Here is a 23,047-nt window from a genome sequence, read left to right as displayed (position 1 = left end):
CATTCAGAACCCTAACAATTGTTACAGTCTGTCTTTTCTTGGTAGCAGCGCTGCTTTAAAGAGCCCTTTTTGGCATCCCAATAAACATGTGGTTTTTGGAGAAGCTTTTTCAGTGTGCACATTTCCATGACTGCCTAAGGGGTCTTTGTTCTTGTTGAGGTCTGCAGGGACAGGGTTAAGTTTAATTAGCCCTAGGCTGGAGTTCTGTTCAGGGGGTGGTGGCAGTGGGTGGTTCCACTCTGTACTCTTCCAGTGCCTGGATGAGTCATGCAAGGGCTTTTCACCTCAGGGGATGGTTTTTCTCTGGGCAGGAATCTTTGCTAATCTTTCCCTTTGTCTTTTTTAATTTCCAAAATATACTTTATTCATAAAAATCTGTAAAAAATTCATTACCAAACAGTTCCAAACAGCACCAAGTCAAAAAATACAAACAGTGCAAAGGAGGTCAGTTTCCTTCAATACAGGAGTTGTCTCACAACCCTTCCATTTCATTTTTCATGCATATACATTTTACAGCACACGGAAATTTTCCCGATACAGTTCGAGGGGTTTTCCATGGATCCAGCCCCTCAGTTCAGCTTGGTGGGGGGGACCTTACACTGTGGTCTTTTCCCATTGAGCTTTTGCTGCGGCTGCCCCAAGCTTTAGTGCGTCCCTCAGCACGTAGTCCTGGACCTTGGAATGTGCCAGTCTGCAACATTCGGTGGTGGACAACTCTTTGCGCTGGAAGACCAGCAAGTTTCGGGCAGACCAAAGGGCGTCTTTCACCGAATTGATAGTCTCCAGCAGCAGTTGATGTTTATCTCTGTGCGCGTCCCTGGGAACAGCCTGTAGAGCACAGACTCCTATGTTACAGAGCTGCTTGGGATGAACCTCGACAAAAACCACTGCATCTCTTTCCACACCTGCTTTGTAAAGACACATTCCAGAAGGAGGTGGGCAACCGTCTCTTCCCCACCACAGCGGCATTGTGCGGAGGGGTGAGACTTCCGGCATGCAGGAAGGATCTGACGGGGAGGGCTCTTCTCACCACCAGCCAAACTACATCTTGGTGCTTGTTTGAAAGTTCTGGTGATGAGGCATTCTGCCAAATGACTTTGGCGGTCTGCTCAGGGAACCATCCGAAAGGATCCACCATCTCCTTTTCCCGTAGGGCCTTGAGGACATTCCGTGCAGACCACTGCCTGATGGATTGGTGGTCAAAGGTGTTTTTCCACAGAAACTGTTCACGAAGGATAGGTGGTACGGCACAGTCTAACTGGATGGAGTGTTCCACGGCAATGTGACCAGGCCCATCCTTCGCAACACTGGGGACAGATAGAACCTCAGCACGTAGTGACACTTGGTATTTGCGTACTGGAGATCTACACACAGCTTGATGCAGCCGCACACGAAGGTAGTCATCAGCATGAGGGCCACGTTGGGCACATTTTTCCCGCCTTATCCAGAGGCTTGAACATAGTGTCCTTCCGGACCCGGTCCATTTTGGATCCCCAGATGAAGCGGAAAATGCTCAGGTGACCACCACAGCGCAGGAGTGGGGTATGGGCCAGACCTGCGCCACGTACAGCAACGTGAGCGCTTCGTACCTGAGGACCAGGTTCTTACCCATAATGGAGAGATCGCTGCTCCCACACGCTCAGCTTGTGTTGTACCCTGGCTACTTGCTCCTTCCAGGTTTTGGTGCACGCCCCGGCCCTTCCGACAAAGGATCAGTCAGCTCAGTTCCCAAAGAACATGGCCTCGCTCTTGCCGTGGTTAACTTTGGCTCCCAAGGCCAGTTTGAACTGGTCGCAGATGCTCATCAGCCTGCGCACAGACAGCGGGTCCAAGCAGTAGACGGCGACGTCATCCATGTACAGGGAGGTTTTAACCTGAGTGCCTCCACTGTCTGGGATTGTCACCCCTCTTATGCTCGCATCCTTCCTAATAGACTCAGCAAAGGGTTCAGTACAGCAAACAAACAAGACCGGGGAGAGAGGACAGCCCTGTCTGACTCCAGATTGGATCGGGAAACTTTCTGATTCCCACCATTGATTGAGACTGAGCTACTGATGTTTGCAGTTTGATCCAATTGCAGATTCCCTCCCCAAACCCATTTAGGAAAGCACGTCCATCATGTAGGTTTGTGATATCCTGTCAAAAGCCCTCTCCTGGTCCAGGCTGATGAGACAAGTGTCCACCCTCCTGTGCCGTACATAGGCGATCATATCCCTGAGTAGCGCGAGACTATCAGATCTTCCTGCCGGGTATAGTACAGGTCTGATCAGGGTGGATCACCAACTCCAGAGCAGACTTGACTCGACTGGCTATGACTTTTGACAGAATCTTGTAGTCAGCATTAAGCAGTGAGATGGGCCGCCAATTTCTGATTTCTGCCCTCTCCCCCTTCTGCTTGTAGATGAGGGTGATGATGCCTTTCCTCATGGATTCTGACATGCTGCCGGCCAGGAGCATACTCTCGTATACTTCCAGCAGGTCTGGCTGACCCAGTCCCACAGGGCCGAATACAACTCAACCGTTAAGCCATCGCTTCCGGGAGTTTTACTCGTTTCGAAGGACTTGACGGCCTTTGTCAGCTCGTCCAGAGTTAGCGGCTTGTCCAGTCTCTCCGTCATGCTGTCATCCAAGACCTCTGTGATAGATGACAGGAAGGACTGGGAGGCTCTGCTGTCTGTGGGCTTCACATCATACAGCCCAGCATAAAAGGATCTGCTGATCCTTAGTATGTTGGACTGCAAAGACGTTACCGAGCCATCCTCTTCCTTCAAGCTGCTGATAACAGAGCTCTCTCTGTGTACCTTTTAGAAGTAGTAACGCGAGCACATCTCATCCTGCTCAATGGAGCGGACTCTGGACCGGAAGATGATCTTGGAGGCCTCCGTGGCAAAGAGAGAGGCCTGCTGGCTCTTCACCTCATGGAGGTCCTCCTTGACCTCAACCCCCATTGTCTGCAGCCGGAGCAGATTTTGCATACTTCTCTGGAGTCGGGACATTTCTCTGTCTCCCTCCGAACACATTTGAAGGTAAAGAACTCTTGATGTTGTCCTTGATCGCCTCCCACCAGTGAACTGGAGATTCAAAGAGGGGTTTCACGGTCCTCCAACCTTTGTAATCCCTTTTGAGTTCCTCAACGTTCTCTGGGGTCAGCAGTGTAGCATTGAGCTTCCATATCCCCCTGCCAACCCTCTGGTTATCCTGTAAGTCACAGTCGGCAGTAAGAGGCAACGGTCGGAGAAGAACACCGGCTTGACGTCAGTGGATCCGACCGTGACAGCATGGGACACAAACAGGGCAGACCCGTCCATTCTTGACCATGTGTATCTACGCTGCGCTCCGTCTGCAGGTTTGCTGAAGACGTCGTGCAGTTTGGCATCTTTTACTGTTTCTATTAGGAATCTAGACGTAGCGTTCAGTTTGCTGTCGTCTCTGCTGGATCGTCCAGCCGCATCGATGATGCAGTTGAAGTCACTGCCTAGGATGACCGGCCTGGACGACGCCAGCAGCAGTGGGAGCTGCTGGAAGACGGACAGCCGCTCGCTGCATTGAACCAGGGCGTACAGGTCGATCAACCGGAGGGGAGCATTGTTGTACATTACATCTGCTACGAGGAGGCGACCGCCCACCACCTCCTTAACTTCGGAGATGGTGAAGTTACCTCCCCGCAGCAGAATACCCAGGCCGGAGGAAAGGCAATCATTACCCCCTGACCAGATCAATGGCACGTGGGACCACCATCGCAACCATTTCCTGTAGGTGCTGAGGTGTGGTATTCCACACTCCTGCAGAAACAGTAGGTCTGCTTTGACCTTGGCGAGGTAATCCAAGTTTGAAACGCATCGCGTAGTGGACTTAATGCTACACACATTAATTGAAGCAATCCTTACACCCATGTTTTTTTTTTTTTAAGTTAGTTGTTGCTTCCCATACCGTTTGTCCTTGCTAGTCCCAGTCCTTCAGGATGTTCCTGCCTACCCATAGTGTGTGCAAGCTGTTTTACGTTCGTTGGGCTCAGAAACCCCTCCTGGTTTTTCATACAGGGTTTGTTCCGCTGGGGTGACATCGGGGTGGGGTTCTTGTAGGCAGCAAGGATTGGGCTGGCCTCTGCTGTTCCCCTCTGTTCCTCCATGAAAACATCACTGCTCCCGGCTTCCCAGAGCTGAGGTGCGCTTGACGTGTCTTTGCTCTTGGTGTCCCGGAGCTGGGATGCGCTGGCCATGTCGCTAGGTGTGGCAGTTTGGGGCACGCCGGGCCCATCACAGCTTCCAGTGCCCGGGAGCTGGGGGGGGCTTTATCTTCCAGCTCCTTTGAGTTCTGCCGCCTCTTTTGAAGGTGCCGTCGTTCCATCACTTCCTCATCCAGTGAAGAGGAGCTGCTGTAGTCTGTCTCAGACGGTAGCCTCCTCTTGCCACTGGTTTGGGTGGTGGCCTGTTCTGCTTTTGAAGGTTTTTTCTTGGTGGTTTTCCTTTGTATCACTTGCCACTGACCTGTTTGTCCATCTGCTGCCTCCTCCTCCATTGATTCTGTCTGTAGAGGAGGGGTTTCCGCTACATCCCCTTTTTTCTCCTTCTCAGGTATACTTTCCTCGCTGCGGAGAAGGTTGCTTGTCTCCTTTCCAGCACCGGACGCCTTCATCATTCCTTCTCCCGGCCTTTCCTTGGACCTTGCCACCTGAGCATAACTGAGGCGGGGAGGCGGTGGCGTAGTGGTATTGTCACTGGACTAATAACCCAGAGACCCAGTGTACTGCTCTGGGGACATGGGTTCAAATCTCACCACAGCAGAAGGTGGAATTTGAATTCAATTAATAAATCTGGAATTAAAAAAGCTAGTCTAATGATGGCCATGAAACCATTGTCGACTGTTGTAAAAACCCATCTGATTCACTAAGGTCCTTTAGGGAAGGAAATCTGTGTCCTTACCTGGTCTGGCCTACATGTGACTCCAGACCCACAGCAATGCGGTTGACTCTGATATGCCCTCTGAAATGGCCTAGCAAGCCACTCAGTTGTATCTAACCGCTAGCACTGTGGGTGTACATGGACTGCAGCGGTTTGAGAAGGCAGCTCATCACCACCTTCTCAAGGGCAATTAGGAATGGTCAATAAATGCCAGTCTGGCCAGCGATGCCCACATCCCATGAGCGAATTTTAAAAAGGCAGCGTTTGGGGCAGGTTTTGTAGAGGTGGACTGTCACACCGCACAAGTTGCAACACTTACTCTGTTTACAGTCCTTGGTCTGATGGCCTTCCTTCTTGCAGTTCTTGCAGACAACAGTGCTGCAGTTAGCTGCCACGTGGCCAGATTTGCCACAGGTGCGACAAACTCTGGGCTACCCAGCGTAGACCAAGAAGCCTCGACTTCCCCAGATAGTGAAGCTGGAGGGAGGGTGGATGATGGCTCAATTGGCATTGACCTTCAAGGTCACCTTGATCTGCCACTTGCTGGTCCAAATCCCAAAGGGGTCCTTGACATCAGTGCTGCTGCCGGCCACCTCGACGTACCTGGCAAGAAAGGTGAGTACATCCACCACAGGAACATGGGGGTTGTAGAGGTGAATCGTCACCACCCGGTCACATTGTGACGGATGAGTGAAGAGCGGCTCCACTGTGAGGATCGACAGCGGCGCCCAGTCTCCCTTCTCCTTGTACGCCTTCAGGAACTTCATGCATCCCGCCACATTCTTGGACGTCACGTCGAAATATCCACTGCTGGGGAAATCCTGCAGGCAGAAGATGTCCGTAGCTTGAAATCCACTGCAATCGATGAGGATTTTCTTGATGAAGGTGGTACGATCAACCGGTGCATCTCCTTCCTTGTCCTTCACTACCACCCGAACGGTGTTACGCACTCCCTGTCCTGAAGCTCGAAGATTGGTTATAGCCATTTTACTCAAAGCCTACCCAGGATCAAAAGCCACTGATCATGGTTTCTCCTCTGCCAAGTACTGAAAAGAACAGATACTACACTTGATCTTAGCCAAAAGGCCGAGAAGCAAAAAGCACCAAGTGAAACAATACTTCACCTAACTTCCAGGCGATTCCTCTTTATCTTCCCTTTGTCCTCTGGGACAATCCTGCTTGCAGGTATTTGTCCAGATTCTACTGCACTCCCCTGCGGAACTTCGACTAGGTGAGGCCTCACCCTCACGGTTTCTCTGCCCTCTTGAGGACTTTGTTTCTGCAGGTGCCTGTAAATGCGGTCAACAACTCTGGTGGAGTGCTTCTAGCGTCTGCATTTACATAGGAGGATGTGGGGTCTCATTTTTCAAATATTTCAGGGTTGGCTGACTGGAAAGTAGGGGTTTTCATCTGGGATTCTTCCCGAACTTCCTTTAACCTTCCCTCTTGGTCCTTTCGTCTCCGTTCCTTTCTAACCTGTTGCCAGCCTTGTGCCTGCCTGTCCCGTTTTGTTCTCAGCAGGGGTCCCTTACAGTTCAGTAGCCCTCTGCTGGAGGGTCCTCCAAACTTTTTTTTTCCAAAATATACTTTATTCATAAAAATCTGTAAAAATTACATTGCCAAACAGTTTCCAAACAGCACGAAAAAATACAAACATTGCAAAAGAGATCAGTTTCTTTCAATAATGTCATGAGTTTCTTCCCAACCCTTCCGTTTCACAATTGTCATGTCAATTACAGTTTTACATTTACAGCAATTGAGAATATTAACGATACAGTTCGAGGGGCTTCCCATGGTTCCAGCCCCTCAGTCCAGCTTGGTGGGGGAACCTTACACTGTGGTCTTTCCCCATTGAGCCTTTGCTGCGGCTGCCCCAAGCTTTAGTGCGTCCCTCAGCACGTAGTCCTGGACCTTGGAATGTGCCAGTCTGCAACATTCGGTGGTGGACAACTCTTTGCGCTGGAAGACCAGCAAGTTTCGGGCAGACCAAAGGGCGTCTTTCACCGAATTGATAGTCCTCCAGCAGCAGTTGATGTTTGTCTCGGTGTGCGTCCCTGGGAACAGCCCGTAGAGCACAGACTCCTGTGTTACAGAGCTGCTTGGGATGAACCTTGACAAAAACCACTGCATCTCTTTCCACACCTGCTTTGCAAAGGCACATTCCAGGAGGAGGTGGGCGACCGTCTCTTCCCCACCACAGCCAACGCGGGGGCACTGTGCGGAGGGGGCGAGACTTCGGGTGTGCATGAAGGATCTGACGGGGAGGGCCCTTCTCACCACCAGCCAAGCTACATCTTGGTGCTTGTTTGAAAGTTCTGGTGATGAGGCATTCCGCCAAATGACTTTGACGGTCTGCTCGGGGAACCATCCGACAGGATCCACCGTTTCCTTTTCCCGTAGGGCCTTGAGGACATTCCGTGCAGACCACTGCCTGATGGACCGGTGGTCAAAGGTGTTTTTCCGCAGAAACTGCTCCACGAAGGATAGGTGGTACGGCGCCGCCCAACTGCACGGAGCGTTCCGCGGCAATGTGACCAGGCCCATCCTTCGCAACACCGGGGACAGATAGAACCTCAGCACGTAGTGACACTTGGAGTTTGCGTTCTGGAGGTCTACACACAGCTTGATGCAGCCGCACACGAAGGTGGTCATCAGGATGAGGGCCACGTTGGGTACATTTTTCCCTCCCTTATCCAGAGATTTGAACATCGTGTCCCTCCGGACCCGGTCCATTTTAGATCCCCAGACGAAGCGGAAAATGGCTCGGTTGACTGCCACGGCGCAGGAGTGGGGTATGGGCCAGACCTGCGCCACGTAGAGCAACAACGTGAGCGCCTCGCACCTGATGACCAGGTTCTTACCCACAATGGAGAGAGATCGCTGCCCCCACATGCCCAACTTTTGTCGTACCTTGGCTACTCGCTCCTCCCATGTTTTGGTGCACGCCCCGGCACTTCCGAACCATATCCCCAGCACCTTCAGGTAATCTGACCTGACGATGAAGGGGACAAAGGATCGGTCAGCCCAGTTCCCAAAGAACATGGCCTCGCTCTTGCCGTGGTTAACTTTGGCTCCCGAGGCCAGTTCGAACTGGTCGCAGATGCACATCAGTCTGCGCACGGACAGCGGATCCGAGCAGAAGACGGCGACGTCATCCATGTACAGGGAGGTTTTGACCTGAGTGCCTCCGCTGCCTGGGATTGTCACCCCTCTTATGCTCTCATCCTTCCTAATAGACTCAGCAAAGGGTTCAATACAGCAAACAAACAAGACCGGGGACAGAGGACAGCCCTGTCTGACTCCAGATTTGATCGGGAAACTTTCAGATTCCCACCCGTTGATTGACACTGCGCTACTGACGTTTGTGTAGAGCAGTTGGATCCAATTGCAGATTCCCTCCCCAAACCCCATTTTGGAAAGCACGTCCATCATGTAGGTGTGCGATATCCTGTCAAAAGCCTTCTCCTGGTCCAGGCTGATGAGGCAGGTGTCCACCCTCCTGTCCCGTACGTAGGCGATCGTATCCCTGAGTAGCGCGAGGCTATCAGAGATCTTCCTGCCGGGTACAGTACAGGTCTGATTGGGGTGAATCACCAGCTCCAGAGCAGACTTGACTCGACTGGCTATGACTTTGGACAGAATCTTGTAATCAACATTAAGCAGTGAGATGGGCCGCCAATTTCTGATTTCTACCCTCTCCCCCTTCTGCTTGTAAATGAGGTTGATGATGCCTTTTCTCATGGATTCTGACATGCTACCGGCCAGGAGCATACTCTCGTATACTTCCAGCAGGTCCGGGCCGACCCAGTCCCACAGGGCCGAGTACAACTCGACCGGTAAGCCGTCGCTCCCGGGAGTTTTACTCGCCTCGAAAGACTCGACGGCCTTTGTCAGCTCGTCCAGAGTTAGCGGCTTGTCCAGTCCCTCCCTCCTGCTGTCATCTAAGACCTCTGTGATAGATGACAGGAAGGACTGGGAGGCTCTGCTGTCTGTGGGCTTCGCGTCATATAACCCAGCATAAAAGGATTTGCTGATCCTTAGTATGTCGGGCTGCGAAGACGTTACCGAGCCATCTTCTTCCTTCAGGCTGCTGATAACAGAGCTCTCTCTGTGTACCTTTTGGAAGAAGTAACGCGAGCACGTCTCATCCTGCTCGATGGAGCGGACTCTGGACCGGAAGATGATCTTGGAGGCCTCCTTGGCAAAGAGCGAGGCCTGCTGGCTCTTCACCTCTTGGAGGTCCTCCTTGACCTCGACCCCCATTGACTGCAACCGGAGTAGATTTTGCATAATTTTCTGGAGTCGGGACAGTTCCCTCTGTCTCTCTCTCACCTTCTGAACACCTTTGTGGATGAAGAACCTCTTGATGTTCTCCTTTATCGCTTCCCACCAGTGAACTGGAGACTCAAAGAGGGGTTTCACGGTCCTCCAACCATTGTAATCCCTTTTGAGTTCAACGTTCTCTGGGGTCAGCAGTGTCGCATTGAGCTTCCACGTCCCTCCGCCAACCCGCTGGTCGTCCTGTAAGTGACAGTCGGCCAGTAAGAGGCAGTGGTCGGAGAAGAACACCGGCTTGACGTCGGTGGATCCGACCGTGACAGCACGGGACACAAACAGGAAGTCAATCCTGGAACGGGCAGACCCGTCCGATCTTGACCATGTGTATCTGCGCTGCGCTCCGTCTGCAGGTTTGCTGAAGACGTCGTGCAGTTTGGCATCTTTAACTGTTTCCATTAGGAATCTGGATGTAGCGTCCAGTTTGCTGTCGTCACTGCCGGATCGTCCAGCCGCATCGATGATGCAGTTGAAGTCACCGCCTAGGATGACCGGCCTGGACGTCGCCAGCAGCAGTGGGAGCTGCTGGAAGACGGTCAGCCGCTCGCTGCGTTGTACCGGGGCGTACACGTTGATCAACCGGAGCGGAGCGTTGTTGTACATCACGTCTGCTACGAGGAGGCGACCGCCCACCACCTCCTTAACTTCGGAGATGGTGAAGTTACCTCCCCGCAGCAGAATACCCAGGCCGGAGGAGCGGCAGTCATTACCCCCCGACCAGATCGATGGCCCGTGGGACCACCATCGCGACCACTGCCTGTAGGTGCTGAGGTGTGGTATTCCACACTCCTGCAGAAACAGGTGGTCAGCTTTGACCTTGGCAAGGTAATCCAAGGTTGAAACACATCGCGTAGTCGATTTAATGCTACGCACATTAATGGAAGCAATTCTTACACCCATTTTTTACTAAAAATTAGTTGTTGCTTCCCATACCATTTGTCCTCGCTAGTCCCAGTCCTTCCCCTTCGGGATGTTCCTGCATACCCATCGTATGCGCAAGCAGTTTCACGTTGGTTGGGCTCAGAAACCCCTCCTGATTTTTCATGCAGGGTTTGTGCCGCTCGGGTGACATCGGGGGGGTCTTGTAGGCAGAGAGGATTGGGTTGTCCTCAGCTGCTTCCATCTGTTCCTCCTCGAAAACATCACAGCTCCCGGTCTCCCGGAGCCCAGGTGCGCCAGACGTGTCTTTGCTCCCGGTGTCGCAGAGCTGAGATGCGTTGGCCACGTCGTTACGTGTGGGGAATTGGGGTTGGGGCACGCCGGGCCCATCACAGCTTCCAGTGCCCGGGGGCTGGGATGCTTTATCATCCATCTCGGAGTTCTGCCGCCTCTTTTGAAGGGGCTGTCGTTCCAGCATTTCCCCGTCCAGTGAAGAGGAGTTGTTGCAGTCTGATTCAGAAGAGAGCCTCCTCTTGCCACTGGTTTGGGTGGTGGCTTTGGGATGTTTTTTCTTTGTGGTTTTCCTCTGGACCACTTGCCACTGACCTGTTTGTCCATCTGCTGCCTCCTCCTCCATTGATTCTGTCTGTGGAGGAGGGGTTTCCGGGCGCTGGGTAGGTGCTGGGTCGTTGGTTTCAGCCGCCTCCCCTTCCTTCTCAGGTTGAAGTTCCTCACTGCGGAGAAGGTTGCTGGTCTCCTTTCGAACAGCGGACGCCTTCGTCGAACCTTCGCCCGGCCATTCCTTGGACCTTGCCGCCTGAGCATAGCGGAGACAACGTTTGGGGCAGGTCTTGTAGAGATGGCCTGCCGCACCACACAAGTTGCAACACTTAGTCTGCTTACAGTCCTTGGTCTGATGGCCTTCCTCCTTGCAGTTCTTGCAAACAACCGTGCTGCAGTTGGCTGCCATGTGACCAGATTTGCCACAGGTGCGGCAAACTCTGGGCTGCCCAGCGTAGACCAAGAAGCCTCGACTTCCCCCGATAGCGAAGCTGGAGGGAGGGTGGATGATGGCTCCACTGGGATCTACCTTCAAGGTCACCTTGACCTGCCGCTTGCTGGTCCAGATCCCAAAGGGGTCCTTGACATCAGTGCTGCTGCCGGCCACCTCGACGTACCTGGCGAGAAAGGTGAGTACATCCACCACCGGAACATGGGGGTTGTAGAGGTGAATCGTCACCACCCGGTCCCGTTGTGACGGAAGCGTGAAGAGCGGCTCCGCTGTGAGAATCGACAGTGGAGCCCGGTCCCCTTTCTCCTTGAACGCCTTCAGGAACTTCATGCATCCCGCCACGTTCTGGAACGTCACGTCGAAGTATCCACTGCTGGGGAAATCCTGCAGGCAGAAGACGTCCGTCGCTTGAAATCCGCAGCAATCGAAGAGAATTTTCTTGATGAAGAAGCTGCGATCGACCGGTGCATCTCCTTCCTTGTCCTTCACGACCACCCGAACGGTGTTGCGCACTCCCTGGCCCGAAGCTCGAAAATTGGTTATAGCCATTTTACTCAAAGCTTCCCCAGGATCAAAAGGCAATGATCATGGTCTCTTCTCAATCAAATAAGCACTGATAAGAACAGATACTACACTTGATCTTAGCCAAAAGGCCGAGAAGCGAGGGTCCTCCAAACACCGATACAGGACTTAGGGGTGCAGATTTCACTGTAGGTTGGGGTTTCCCTCAACATGTGGTAACTCCAACAGTACTCCACCACATCTTTGTGGAGTTTTGGCCAGTCAAACTGCTGTCTTTTGCGGGTTTTGGTTTCTTGTATACCGGACATGTACAACCTATGTAATTTCGTGGGTCATTCTCACTATTTCTCTCCGGTACCTCTGCAGCACCACCAACTGGTGAATCACTGGCCACGCCTTAATCTCAGGTCTGTAAGGAGAACTCCACCTCATCAGTACCTCATTCTTTAAATAGTAGCAATCAGGGACTCCCTCTGCTTCAATTTCAGACTGGGCAGCCTGTGCTAACTCTCTCAGTACTAGGTCAGCTCACTGAGCCTCAGCTAGGGAAGATTCATTTAATACATTCCCTGGGTCATTTAACTTTCCAAAGAAAGTCTCGGACAGACAGACCTCATGGTCATCTGCCTGCAGTGCCAATTCAGTCTCCTCTAGGGGATCTGGTTTGATCATGGCCCGATTCACTACACATTCAGGGAAACTACAGAAGACAGTCTCCTACCACTGTCCTGTTTCTCGGACCTCCTGCTTTCTCTCTTTCTCTACTGGGGAAGCTACCACCTTCGTCGCCTAGGAGATCATTACCTAGGAGCAAGTCAATCCACTCCACAGGCAAACTAGGGGCAATCTCTACCATCACCGGTCCTGAAACTAGGTCACACTCCAAGTGTAAAAGGTACAGGCATACACTGTCCTCCAATACCATTCACCATCATTCTGGGGTTTACTGCGCACTCTGGGGGGAAAAGGTCAGGCCTTTTCCCAGTAAAAGGGATCTAGTGGCCCCTGTGTCCCTGAGGATTACTATAGGCTTGCTTGCCCCACTCGAGGGGTATGAGGTTACTCTTCCTTCAGACACAAAACCCTGATTACCTTCAGGAATCCTATTAAATTTCCTGCACTTGCAGCATTAAACCTCCAGGGTCTCAATCTTATTGCAGTTAAAGCCACAGCTTCTTCTGCTGTGCTTTCCATCAGGGTCCCTTCTTCACTGAGCAGGTATGCCCTGATGAACCCTACAGCTTTTCCCTTTAGTTTCCAGCAGTCAGCTCTTAAATGCCCTACTTTATTATAATGGAAGCACACAGGTCTCTGGGTCTCATTCCTACTTATAGCACCTTCCTTTTTGGCTGAAGAAGGGCCCCCTGGGTCTCCTGCTTTTGCTTCCCTCCTAGGACTGCTTGGGCTTCTAGCACCTTCCCACCCTCAGTCCATTTCGGATTTGTGGGGGTGATTAGGAAAGGCTTTCCCTGGGGAACTGAGAGCAAACTCATTGGCCAGGACTGCTGCCTGCCGAGCTCTTTGAGCCTTTTGTTCCTCTATGTGTGTCTTTAGAGAGAGCGGGAGACAGTTTTTAAATTCCTCGAATAAAATTACTTCTAAAATTTTCATAGCTGAGCTGTACTTTAAGAGCCATCAGCCACTGGTCCAAAGCCAGCTGCTTATTTCTGTCAAACTCCAGGTAGGTTTGATCAGCTTGCTTCTTGAGGGTTCTAAACTTTTGGCGATAGGCTTCTGGTACTAACTCATATGCCCCGAGGATAGCATTTTTTTGTCAGTTCATAATTTGATGAACTCTCATCTGGCAACATGAAATAAACCTCATGGATTTTTCCGGTTAACTTACTCTAACAGCAGAGTTCAAGACTCAGCGGGCCACGTTAACTGCCTTGCCGGTTTTTCAAAAGACACAAAAAACGCTTCCACATCTCCCTTACTGAATTGTGGAATCAGTTGGGAGAGTTTTAACAATTCTGTACCCAGCCCTGAAATACGCTTCTCCATATTGGCCACGCTTTCACTGAAGTTACTCTGTCGCTCCCTAGTTAACTCAAGCCGCTTCAGGTCTCTCTCTTCGCATTCCTTCTGGAAGGTTCTTTCTCTCTCTGTGTCTTCGCATTCCTTCTGGAAGACTCTCTTTGTCTCTCTCTCTTTCCCTCTCCTGTCTCTCTCTTTCTTTCCCCTCTAATTCAAGTGTCCCCTGTTCCAATTGTAGCTCTGCTAGCAATACCTGGAGCGTTAGCACCAGCATGGATTATTTGGACTGAATGACCGGTCTCTGTGCTGTACATTCTATATAAAATTTTATTAAGTAGGGTTGTGGAGGACAATGAAATCATTTTTTTCCCGAGCAATTGCACTGTACATGACAAGACACTTCCTGCAAAGTGACTTCCTTGGTCCAAATCTATTGATATGAGATCCCCATCTGCTGAATAAATGATCTACCAGAATCCTTGCTTTGGCCTGGGCAGTGGCATTGGAAAGCAAAAAAATTTCTACCCATATAGAAAAGGTGTCCACTAGCACTATAACATACTTATTCTCTTTTGATAAAGGTGGGAAGAGTCCTATGTAGTCCATTTGTGAATCAGTCCAAGGGCCTATGGATGGTCTGGTGTGTGGTTTGCAGACTATCTTGGACCTCGAATTGGTGTTGTGTTGTACACATATGAACGGCTGCGTGAGTAGTGATCTAGGCCACTGTATCATATCTGGTATTTAGGTTAGTGTTCGTGCTGCACCAGTGTTTCCCACTGTTGGGCGTCATGTGCCCGATATCGGAACTGGTTCTGGAGATTTTCTGGGACAACCCAGTGCTCTACATTAAACTGGCTACATCAGATGTTCAAGAGGGATGTTTGCATAAGCACTTGCCTGGAAGGCCCTGACCCTCCTCAAGTGCTTTGATTACTTATTAGAGCTTGGTATTCTCTGCTTCGGCATTGCATCATAGGATCAGCAGTAGGCTGTTTAGCCTCTCTGGCCTGTTCTGTCATTCAAAGAGATCACGACTGATCTATGACCTAACTCCTTTGCCCCATATCTCCCAATACCTTTGGTTAACAAAATTTTAAATCTGACGTTGATGGATTTAACAACTGATCTGGCATCAATTGCAGTTTGCGGAAGAGTTTCAAACTCCTACCACCCTTTGTGTGTAGAAACTGTTTCCGAATTTCACTCCTGAAAAGTCTGGCTCTGATTTTTAGACTACACATCCTAGTCCTAGACTCCCCAACCAGAAGTAGTTTCTCTCTATCTATCTTATTTGTTCCCCTTAATATCTTGAAAACTTCAATCAAATCACCCATGGAATCCAGGTATCATTCTGGTAAATCTACCCTGCACTCTCTCCGAGGCCAATATATCCTTTTTAAAGTGTGGTGCCCAACATTGAACACAATACTCCAAGTGCAGCGTAGCCAGTGTTTTATAAAAGCTTGAGCATAATTTCCTTCCGTTTGTATACTATACTTCATAAAGCCAAGGATTCCATTCACTTTTATTTGCAAGAAAAAAAGCCTCAGCAACTTGTCGTGCCACCTTCCAATATTTGTACACATACACTCCCTGATCTATCTTTCTGCAACCACCCACCAGCCCCCCCACCCCCCACACCGTGAAATTGTATTTTTTACTTTATATTTCCCGTCTTCATTGTTTCTACCAATATATGGCAGTTCACACTATTCTGTATCATCTGCCATGCGTCTGCCCATTTCACCATCTGTGTGCCCTCCTGAACTCTGATACTACCCTCATTGTTCACTATAATTTCCAGTTTAGTGTCATCTGCAAGCTTTGAAAATATACCCAAGCACAGATCATACACATACAAACAGGAGACCGAGACAGCAATGGCAAGACACACGCATAATAATAATAATAAAGATTTTATGTAGTCATTTGCGACTTCAGTTTAGAGGTACTCTTGAAGCACTGTTACTGTCTCCAGTGGGGGTCATTTGGGTGAGAGGAACAGAAGAACTAGAGTCTTCTTTCCCTCCTCCATAACTAGCCAGAGATCAGGAGCCAGATTGTGCTGTAGAAATAACAGTGAGGCCAACAGCACTCACCATTATTTAGGTGGAAATCAGACAGCAACTTCTAGCAATGTGCAGCTGAAAATCAAAATGTGGAAGCTGCTGTCCCAAGATGCGACATTGCTCCAAAGACTTCCCAAAATCACATCTCACTGCCTGACTCCCCATTCAACTACATTGAAGAGTGTGAAGTTGTTGTATTAGCCTCTAAACGGGACATTAAAAAGTGAGGTCTTGTCCATTCCCATGCAACAGTAGCAACAATGTGCATTTATATGGTGCCTGTGACATTGTAAAATGTCCCAAGGCACTTCACAGGAGTGTAATCAGACAAAAATTGGCACTCAGCTAAAGGAGAAGACATTAGGGCAGGTGATGAAAATCTTGGTCAAAGAGATAGGCTGTATGCAGTTTCTTAAAAGGAGAGAGAGGTGGAAAGGAAAGAGGTTTAGGGAGGGAATTCCAGAGCTTAGGGCATAGATGGCTGAAGGCTATCCACCAATGGTGGGGTGAAGGCAGTGTGGGATGCACAAGAGGCGGTGGCTTAGTGGTATTGTCACTGGACTAGTAACCCAGGGTATTGCTCTGGGGACCTGGGTTTGAATCCCACCACAGCAGAAGGTGGAATCTGAATTCAATTAATAAATCTGGAATTAAAAGCTAGCCTAATGATGGCCATGAAACCATTTTCAATTGTTGTAAAAACCCATCTGGTTCACTAATGCCCTTTGGGGAAGAAAATCTGCAGTCTTACCTGGTCTGGCCGAGATGTGACTCCAGACACACAACAATGTGGTTGACTCTTACAAGCCCTCTGAAATGGCCTAGTAAGCCATTTAGTTGTATCTAACCACTACGAAGTCAATAAAAAATGAAACTGGACGGACCACCCGGCATCGACCTTGGCACCAGAAACGACAACAGCAAACCCAGCCCTGTCGACCCTGCAAAGTCCTCCTTACTAACATCTAGGGGCTTGTCCCAAAGTTGGGAGACCTGTCCCACAGACTAGTCAAGCAAAAGCCTGACACTGTCATACTCACAGAATCACACTTTACAGACAATGTCCCAGACACTGCCATCACCACCCCTGGGTATGTCCTGTCCCACCTGCAGCACAGCGGTATACGGCCGGGAGGGAGTTGCCCTGGGAATCCTTAACATCGACTCCGGACCCCATGATGTCGCGTGGCATCAGGTCAAACATGGACAAGGAAACCTCTTGTTGTTTCCCACCTACTGCCCTCCCTTAGTTGACACGTCAGTACTCCTCCATGTTGAGCACCGCTTGGAGGAAGCACTGAGGGTGGCAAGAGCGCAGAATGTACTCTGGGTGGGAGACTTCAATGTCCATCACCAAGTGTGGCTCGGTAGCACCACTACTGACCAAGCCCTATAGGACATAGCTGCTAGACTGGGTATGCGGCAGGTGGTGAGGAAACCAAGAGGGGAAAAAACATACTTGACCTCGTCCTCACCAATCTGCCTGCCACAGATGCATATGTGCATGACAATATCGGTAGGAGTGACCACCGCACAGTCCTTGTGGAGACGAAGTCCCATCTTCACATTGAGGATACCCTCCAACGTGTTGTGTGGCACTACCGCCGTGTTAAATGGGATAGATTTCAAACAGATCTAGTAATGCAAAACTGGGCATCCATGAGGCGCTGTGGGCCATCAGCAGCAGCAAAATTGTACTTAACCACAATCTGTAATCTCATGGCCCAGCTTATCCCCCACTCTACCATTACCATCAAGCCAGGAGATCAATCCTGGTTCAATGAAGAGTGCAGGAGGGCATGCCAGGAGCAGCACCAGGCATACCTCAAAATGAGGTGTCAAACTGGTGAAGCTACAACCCAGGACTACTTGTGTGCCTAACAGCGTAAGCAGCATGCAATAGACAGAGCTAAACGATTCCATAACCAACGGATCAGATCTAAGCTCTGCAGTCCTGCCGCATCCAGCCGTGAATGGTGGTGGACAATTAAACAACTAACTGGAGGAGGTGGCTCCACAAATATCCCCATCCTCAATGATCGGGGACCCCAGCACATCAGTGCGAAAGACAAGGCTAAGCATTTGCAACAATCTTCAGCCAGAAGTGCAGAGTTGATGATCCATTTCAGCCTCCTCCTGAAGTCCCCAGTATCACAGATGCCAGACTTCAGCCAATTCGATTCACTTCGCGTGATATCAAGAAACGACTGAAGGCACTGGATAGTGCAAAGGCTGCAGGCCCCGACAATAGTACTGAAGACCTATGCTCCAGAACTTGCTGCGCCCTTAGCCAAGCTGTTCCAGTCCACTGGCCAATTACTGCCCCATCAGTCTCCTCTCAATCAGCAATAAAGTGATGGAAGGTGTCATCAACAGTGCCATCAAGCTGTACTTGCTTAGCAATAACCTGCTCACTGACAATCAGTTTGGGATCCGACAAGGCCATTCAGCTCCTGACCTCATTACAGCCTTGGTTTTTTGTTAGCTCGAGATTTGACTATTCTAATACACTCCTGGCTTAAAGCCTGGCTTGGGTATAAAATTAAAACCCATCCCAGGCCCGACCCGACCACAGTTACCCTGAACCCCACCAGAGCCTGAGCCCTTTAATTTTTTTTCACACCTGACCCGACACGAATCTGCTTTATCTGTTCCGTCAGCAGGCTATTCACACAACTGGAGTTATGGGGAATTATGGGTATGCCTGATCCTGAGACTTCCCGGAAGCAGTGTCCACCCCGATGCGAGCCGAGCCCAAATGCTGGACTCGGAATTTCGACCCGACCCAATCCGACCTGAACCCAACACAGTATTTCAGTGTTTCAGCAGTAGATGAGCTGAGGTAGGGGCAGAGTTGGGCAATATAACAGGGGTGGAAATAGACAGTTTTAGTGATGACACTTCATGCCATTAAAACACATGTCTAAGTCTAAATTACTACCAATGTCTCTGGCACTGAAAATTAACTTGTACAATGTTGGGTTTCATTCCTTCAGAATCCAATCTTTCTTCCCTGCTCTATTTCACTTCCTCTACTTGATTTGGCACTGAATTCGCTATTCAAACTGACACTTCCTGGTTCAGACTTTGTGCTTCTCATTAACAATTCTTCAATCTGATTATTTAACTAGATACACAGTTGGTTTCCCTAGTCACAGGCCACAGATGTCCTGTAGAGGACACTCAACTTTTTGAATGGCAGGCTAACAATAACTTCCAATGCAAAAGCCCATTGAAAATCTGTGGGGAACTGCCTAATGAACGGCGCCACTGATAGCAGAAGACGGCCATCTGAGCTCAGTTGTAATTGCCCACTTCCATTTTGGCTCACTGAAGAACAGGCGTATTACTGGTTTGAATGGTGTGCAGATAACCGCTGGACACAGACACACACTTTCTGCAACTGGATGGTAATTTATAAATATAGCTGAACAAGAGTTTCATGGCACACTGCAAGCAATAGAATTTTATTTTGAATCCTGCAGAGATTTGATGTGTAGCTCGTGTTAGTATTTTTATTCCAGTGGTATGCACAAAGTTGAACCCAAGCATAAAAATAGAAGGCTGATCAGAACGGAAATTCTGTTTTACAGATTCACAGGATCAAACAATGCATACAAATGAATGTCATGTGTCCTATTTTAGCTCATCCATTCAGAAAGAACCTACATTGCTCCAGTCTCCGTAAAACTTCAGCTCATCCAAAATTCTTATCTATCTTGCAACAAGTTTCATCATCCATCAGCCCTGTTCTTGCTGACTGACATGGGCTCTCACTACTCCACAGACTCAAATTTACAACTTTCATCTTCATGTCTAAATGATTTCATGGCCTCACCTCTCCACATTTCTGTAACCTCCTTCAGCCAGACATCCTCCCTTTGAATTCGCCATTCCTTTAACTCTGGCTCGTCAGGATTTTCCCCTCTCCAGTCTAACATTGGCGAGTGCACATTTAGCTGCCTAACATTCTGTAACTCCCTTCCTAAACATGCTGCTTCTCTCCCATCAAAACCCTCCTTAAAATCAGATGCTTTGACCATTCATTCCACTATCTCCTTTTTTTTCCTACATGCACTTCCAGTTGAGTTCTTCAAATGCTTCACTGGATCTGGAAGTCAAATTAGAGACTAGAACCATAGAAACTTACAGCACTGAAAGAGGCCATTCAGCCCATCATGCCTGTGCTGGCTCTTTCAAAGAACAAGCGTGCTTGATCCCAGATCACCACTTTTTGTCCGTAACCCTACACATTCCTCGTCCTCAAGTACCTGTCCAGCTCCCTTTTAAAAATTATTTATGGAATAAACTTCCACACTTTTTCAGGGAGAGCGTTCCAGATCCTGACAATTCAGAAAAAAAATTATCCTGATGTCCCCTCTAAATCTTTCACCAATGATTTTGAATCTCGGACCTCTGCTTATTGACCCACTCACCAGAGAGAATAGTTTTTCCTCTATTATCAATACCTCTCAACATTCTCTTTTAAAAAGAAAAAACAGTCCTAACCTTTGCAAACCTCCCTCATAAGTAAAGCCTCTCATCTCTGGTAATATCCTGGTAAACCTCCTCTGTACTCTTTCTAAGGTCTTGACATATTTTCTGGGCACCACATTTCAGGATTGTCTACAATACTCCAGCTGAGGCTAACCAATGATATATAAATAAGAGCGGAGAAGAAACAAAGCTGAAAATGTTTAAGAGCAATATACTGTCTGTGCTTCTCTATGGATCAGAAAGGTGGTAGTCCAACAAAGCTCTCCACAAGAAGCTCAACAACTTCCAGTGTAAATGTCCAAGTTGACACTTTAACACCTGATGTTTTCATTCATTGCTTTGTTAAACTAAGTGTATTTCAGAAAGCACAGATGCAATCAATAACTAAAATATTCCAAGACAGAAGATGGATCTTTACTGGTCACGTAAGGATCCCTAAGCAGACATGGAATAGGAAGCCAGGAAGGAAATGGCCTGGAGGTCAACCAAGAGGAACTGAACATAACAATTACAGCTGCAGTGCACTTTGAACTACAGCAGAACACAGAAGCCCAACTCAGAATTATGTAGTGTCTATTGGTTACTGCGTTATGTTCAATGGTACAGGAAGAATGTTGATAATCATAATGGCAGGAGGCACTTTTCTATGTGACAGGAACAAAATCAAATGTAAATTCTTGATAAATGCAAGTGCTATGGTACCTCTGGTGTAACCGATGGTTGCGACATTTCTACTAACTACTGTCACATGAACAGTTTTTATCTCCCAGAGTTTATGCACAATACAACACACCACGAAATTATGCAAGAGAATATAATTCCCGTGCCATTCCACATCATGATTGATTGGCTGTCTAGAATGGTGCTGGCAAGCACATTTTGTTTGCAGTGGATAATCAAACCTGGAAGTGTGAATTGAAGTTCACATTAGGAAACAGCTAACACCTATTACATGCAGTTTCCCCTCCCCCACTCTCCTCAAATAAAATTTCAATAAATATACAGATGGTTAACTATAAATATTAAAACAAATGCACTCCCAGCCTCCACAAAGCATTAGTATGGACACAAAAGTTCTAGATCCAAAAAGGTGGAAAACCTTCTGCAGCATTTTCTTCTGAGAATAGTGCCTTGTCATCAATAGATCACAGGAAGCAGAAAGAACGCTATACTTCTGCTGTTTGTAACTAACAGTTCAGTGTACAGAACTTGAGTGTGAATATGTGGTGTTGTGCTCAGTACTTCCTGGGTGTTACCCTTTTAATATAGAGACAACCATTAGTTGCATAGAATGACTGAACAGCTTTAGATGTGCACCTCTTTGAACTGGCCATTTCTATTGTATTGCAGCATAAATACATTTCACATAAGCTACAATGCAGTTAATCTTTCAAATTTGTTCAGTTATATGTATATTAAGCACTAACTTCAGGTACATCAGGCTTAAAACCTATCGCATATCACCTTTAAATTTTAAAAAGTTATCTGCATGACCATGTCGCCTGGCTTCCAGGAATTAACAAAACATACCACTTCTGAAGCGGTTTGAAAACTCATGCTGCATAATGTCACAATGCTATAGTGTGCAAAGTGCTCCTTTCCAACAGCAGTGCAGGCAGACAGAATGAGAGCAGTGTCATCTTGTATCACCATACAAACTGTGCCAACACTGCAGCTGGTTAGTGCTGTACAGGATTTGATTTTTAATTAATGTTATACATTAAGTGGGGTTACAGATAACATAGTAACCCACGTTCCACATCAACACACCTTCACTTAGCATAGTCAAAAAATTTGCTGGCATCTTATGATGTCCAGTCAACATGCAGAAATTTATTTCTTTGGCTTCCTATAGGACGTAAGCATTTTAGATTCTAAATCATAGATAAAATGCATGTACAGTATTTTAAAAAATATTCTGGTACTGGAACCTTGAGCTGCCTTCTCTAAGGGAACCTGAAACAAACCTTTGAAATACATTCCAACAGAACAAAGATATGGATTCATTTTTAGGGCAGGCTGATGGATGCTCAGGAATCCATTTCCAGCAGTCAAATACAATACAATAAAGAATAAAGAACAGTACAGCACAGGAACAGGCCATTCGGCCCTCCAAGCCTGCGCCGATCTTGATGCCTGTCGAAACTAAAACCTTCTGCACTTCCGGCGACCGTATCCCTCTATTCCCATCCTATTCATGTATTTGTCAAGATGCCTCTTAAACGTCACTATCATACCTGCTTCCACCACCTCCCCCGGCAGCAAGTTCCAGGTACTCACCACCCTCTGTGTAAAAAAAAAAACTTGCCTCGCACATCCCCTCTAAACTTTGCCCCTCGCACCTTAAACCTATGTCCCCTAGCAACTGACTCTTCCACCCTGGGAAAAAGCTTCTGACTATCCACTCTGTCCATGCCACTCATAACTTTGTAAACCTCTATCATGTCGCCCCTCCACCTCCGTCATTCCAGTGAAAACAATCCGACTTTATCCAACCTCTCCTCATAGCTAATGCCCTCCAGAGCAGCCAACATCCTGGTAAACCTCTTCTGCACCCTCTCCTAAGCCTCCCTGTCCTTCTGGTAGTGTGGCAACCAGAATTGAACGCAATATTCCAAGTAAATAAAAGCAAAATACTGCGGATGCTGGAAATCTGAAACAAAAACAAGAAATGCTGGATTCACTCAGCAGGTCTGGCAGCATCTGTGGAAAGAGAAGCAGAGTTAACGTTTCGGGTCAGTGACCCTTCTTCGGTGTGTGCAATATTCCAAGTGTTCTGTACAGCTGCAGCATGACTTGTCAATTTTATACTCTATGCCCCAACCGATGAAGGCAAACATGCTGTATGCATC

At 48.5% G+C, this 23,047-nt stretch overlaps 1 protein-coding gene and 2 pseudogenes across 1 annotated transcript in view; all 3 read right to left on the bottom strand.

The window, feature by feature from the left end:
• The window catches only part of tmem170b (transmembrane protein 170B), a 91,667-nt gene that overhangs the window by 30,224 nt on the left and 38,396 nt on the right, over positions 1 to 23,047 (bottom strand). The gene's annotated exons all lie outside the window — the stretch shown is intronic.
• On the bottom strand, positions 5,873 to 5,999 carry LOC137351944 (U2 spliceosomal RNA; annotated as a pseudogene).
• On the bottom strand, positions 11,684 to 11,792 carry LOC137351937 (U2 spliceosomal RNA; annotated as a pseudogene).

This window comes from Heterodontus francisci, chromosome 2, assembly GCF_036365525.1.
Source record: "Heterodontus francisci isolate sHetFra1 chromosome 2, sHetFra1.hap1, whole genome shotgun sequence".
NCBI lineage: Eukaryota > Metazoa > Chordata > Chondrichthyes > Heterodontiformes > Heterodontidae > Heterodontus > Heterodontus francisci.
The sequence above is the reverse complement of the archived record's forward strand: the minus strand, read 5'-3'. Positions and strand labels throughout refer to the sequence as shown.